Source organism: Lipotes vexillifer, unplaced genomic scaffold, assembly GCF_000442215.2.
Source record: "Lipotes vexillifer unplaced genomic scaffold, Lipotes_vexillifer_v1.1 scaffold444, whole genome shotgun sequence".
In the NCBI taxonomy this organism is placed as follows: Eukaryota; Metazoa; Chordata; class Mammalia; order Artiodactyla; family Lipotidae; genus Lipotes; species Lipotes vexillifer.
The window spans coordinates 356,725-361,340 of record NW_006793488.1 but is presented as its reverse complement, the minus strand read 5'-3'; positions in this window follow the sequence as shown (position 1 = coordinate 361,340).

Below are 4,616 nucleotides of genomic sequence, written 5' to 3'. Positions count from 1 at the left end.
GAGATATTCAACATATAATATCTTTCTACAGAATGTGGATTTTTTTAAAGTGCACTTTTGTCCCAAAAAAAAAAGAAAAAAGAAAAACCAACCCCTAAATCTAATATGCTTACCAACATGAGCTGTGAAGGCAGGTGGCCCAGGCTTGAACACACACGCAGTGCCCTGGACCACATCTCCGAGCCTCTGTGCCTCCTCTTATCTTTACATCAGAGGCTCTGGAGTCAGACTGCTGGGCTCAGATTCGGGTCTGCACATGAGCTGTGTGAGTGCAATTAACTTCCCGCCCCTCTCTCCCTCCTCTGTGACACTGAAACAAGAACAGGACCTACCTCCAATCTGCAGAAACTGGAACCTCGTGCACAGCTGATGGGAATGCAAAATGGTGCAGCTGCTGTAGAAAACAGTCTGGCAGTTCCTAAAAATATTTAACATAGAATTACCATAAGATCCAGCGATTCCACTTCTGGGACTCTGCCCCAAAGAGCTGTGAATAGACACTGGAACAGATATTTGCACACCCATGTTCACAGCAGCATATCACAATAGCCAAAAGGTGAAAGCAGCCCAAGTGTCCATCAACAGAACAACGGATAAAATGTAGTACATACATACAATGAAGAATTATTCAGCCTTAAAAAGGAAGGAAATTCTGACACCGGCTTCAACATGGATGAACCTTGAAGATAACTATACCAAGTGAAATAAGCCAGTTATATAAAGACAAAATATTCTATGATTTCACGTATACGAGGTACTTAGTCAAACTCAGAGAAACCTAAAGAACGATGGTTACCAGGGGCTGCGGGGAGGAGGATGGGGAAGCAGAGTTTCAGTTTGGGAAAATGAAAAAGCTCTGAGATGGAGGCCGGTGATGGTTTACCCAACAATGTGGATGTACTTAATGCCTGTGAACTGTATACTTAAAAATGGTTCAGATAGTAATTTTTATGCTGTGCATATTTTACCACAATAAAAGAATAAAAGTAAATAAGAAAGCCTAGCCCCTATACCTCCTAGAGTTGCTGTAAGGATTGGATATGTGTGAAGTGTTTAGAGAGTACCTGGCAGGGAAGCCCTCCATAAACACTAGCTACAGCTACTCTCTTATTGTCCTACCTTCGGAGCTCCCTCCAGGCCCCACTACCATGTTCTGCAGAAACAGATGCTCACTGACTAGATTCTGATCCCCCTCCTGGAGCTGTATAGCTTCTGCAATGAGACAGTTCCAGCCCTGGGCTTCCTTCCAGCATAAACGCTCTATTATTGGGACAAAACTTCCACTGCAATCAGATAAAGATGAAGAGACCACCTGGTTCCTGCAGAGTCTTCACACATAAAGCTGAGAAGACCACAATAAAAAAAAAAAAAAAACTGATTTTATTGTCTATTTCCTAAATGGTTTGTTAATAATCTTGCCTCAAAGATAGGTTCATAGGCTAATGCTATCATATAAGTCTGACAGTGGGGAAGAAATGAAAAACGTTCCCCTACTATTCATAAATATTCTTTCACCTTTTATCACAATCAAGACTATTTTACTTCTTTGCTTCATCATTTAAAAGTCCTTCTATTATGAAAATTTCCAAGCATATACAAAAGTAGAGATCCAACCAGCCCTCATGTACCCAGCTTACGAGCCAACTTCAACCTCTCTGACCCTACCTATGACTCAACATTCTCGCCACCAAAAAACTAGAATAAAAACACCAGGGCAGCTACATTGAAGCAATGTTCTTTTCTAACTACCATCATCATCATCATCATCATCATCATCATCATCATCATGACCATCATCATCACTATTTTACTCTTAGAAGTTCTTTTTGGATATCTTCTCACCTGCTTTCCTTTTTTTCTTTGAAACTACAAATAATTTCCATACCTACTATGCCAAGGTTATTGTGAGGATGTAATACACACGAAAATGCAGAGCTTGGTGTCTGGTGTGTATGAAGTTCCGGAGAAATCTTAGTTCTCCATGGACCACCACCCCCACCCTTCTCTCCAAGACAACAGATACCAACCACCGCCACCCCTCTCACACATACCCTTCTCCATTAAAGAATATCCTTGCTTGTCCCTCACTCCTCCCTTCCCTTCCCAAACACTGGTCCTTGCTTCCCTCCTGTCCCCTCGGCCTGCTTCGAAGCCAGGGATCCCAAACACAAATGCCTGATCACAAATCCAATCACCTAGAAGACCCCAAATATAAAGACAAATACAGAAAGTGGATAAAATGAACTGATCAATATATTTAACATTTAGGGTACCAGCCACTAAACTAAAAATTAAAAACATACCCAATCTAGTGCCTGTATATTATTTAACAGAAAAACCAGGCTAGACACTCATGGTAAAAACAGCACAAACAGGGATTCCTATGCAGGTCATGTGTATGTGTGTGTATTTATATTTTAAACATTAAACCCTTTTTTGATGATCCAAGAAATTTTATCTGCTGATGAAATTCATTTCCTTGCAGTATTTTTCGCCAGTGGTAAACCTGCCACATCTAATTTGTTTTAAAAGGAATTCTAATCACCCAATCAATCATACTCTTGACCTTCAGCCTTCACAGTCACTTCGCTGTGGTCAAAATTGGCTCTAAAATTTCATGTTCTAATAGTTCTGTTGTCCTCAAGCTCCAAAACGCCAATGACAGGAATATAATTTGACAAAACCTTTGGTGGAAGAAAAAACAGTATCTGAAGTTTCTAATTCGTCTTCTACCAAGATTCTTTAAATAAAAGTGAATGTCTAAGATATTATTAAGGAATAACTTTTCCTCTACTGGGGTTTAAAGACTTATAAATCATCCAAGTCTCTATGCAGTGAATCTGGTCTCTTCATTACAAAAATCACACGTCTCACTTTTGCTTTTAAATAACTTTCCTTACTGCAGAGATATAAGGACCAAGTAATAATCCTTCGAACCCTCCGCCCTCCCCTCCTGGCACACATTCAAGCTCAAGCGCACTGGCATACATCGTTCTGGCTTGGAAAGGCGTCCGCATTTGCTGCCTGCCCTTCCTGTCCCCATCCTCCCTCCTGGCTACCTGGCTTCTCAGGGCCTGGCACACAGCAGGTACTCAATACATGATGCTGCCAGGATGATTAAGAAAACTTTAGGTGTAATAAGAGACAGAAGCAGTCACATCAAGTAGAGAAGCTGACTCGGGGTGGGGAGAAGAATGCGATTATTTTAGACACACTGTTTGAGGGGCTGGCGGGATATGCAGATGGACACATTCAGTGATGTCCACCTCGGTGATGAGGTCACACGGGGATGAAGCAGGTCAAGGAGGGAGGCCCTCTGCAGAAAGACTCCATCCGCGAGCAGAGAGCTCAGCTCTGAGCATCACCGAAGCTAAGGAAGAACCGCATTTCAAGGTGACTGAAAACACTGGTTAGGGTGTGAAACACCACAGCTAAACTGAAGACGATTAAAGACCGTAAATGAGGGGATGGGTAACTTAATCACTAGAAAGTTCTCCATCTTTGAGAAGCTGTTTCAGTGATGAATAAGATACATACTTATAACTATCTTCAAGAATCCCAAATAAAATGTGGACAAACAGAAACCACTAAGGGAACACACTATACCAAGGCCATGGTGGTGGGGGCGGGGGGGCGTGGCCACAATGCACAGCACAAGGATAAATCAAGGCAGGAGATCCAGTCCTCTAATTGACCCCATGATCAAAGGAGAAAAAGCAAATGACCAGCCCCCAGATGCTCTGAAGACAAAACAGAACATTCACTCTTCATTAAGACAAACTCTTAATAAGATAGGAATAGATGACCATTGCCTTAATATGATCCCAATATATCCACCAAAACTCCAGAATCATGATTTGAGAAACCACTATAGGCATTCCATGAAAGTCCAACTTCTGAATAGAGAAATGGGAATCAGCGAGTGACAGAAGGTTCCCCCAAAAGGAATTAGAAATGCCTCTGGAAGGTATGAAAAGATGTTCAATCTCAAAGAAATGCAAATTAAAATGACAATTAGATTTAAAAATATCTACAGATTGGGGAAGATCATGTTCTTTGATATCACAGTATTATGAGGGTCTAAGAAACAGGCATTGCTGGTAAAACTTCTATGGAAGGCAGTTTGACAATATCTATCAACATTTAAAATACACATTTAATTCAGCAATCCCACCTGTAGTAAATTAAATTTATAGATATACTTCTTTTTTTTTTTTTTTTTTTTTCCTGCGGTACATGGGCCTCCCCCCGTTGTGGCCTCTCCTGTTGTGGAGCACAGGCTCCGGACGCGCAGGTTCTGTGGCCATGGCTCACGGGCCCAGCTGCTCCGCGACATGTGGGATCTTCCCAGACCGGGGCACGAACCCGCGTCCCCTGCGTCGGCAGGCAGACTCTCAACCACTGCGCCACCAGGGAAGCCCTAGATATACTTCTTGTATGTGTGCAAAATGATGCATGAACAAGGATATTCACTAAACAATTTGTAAGAGCCAAAGACAGGAAATACATTTCCATTAATCGGGGACTAGCTAAGTAAATTAAGAATAAGGCAGCACTGGGCTTCCCTGGTGGCGCAGTGCTTGAGAGTCCGCCTGCCGATGCAGGAGACGCGGGTT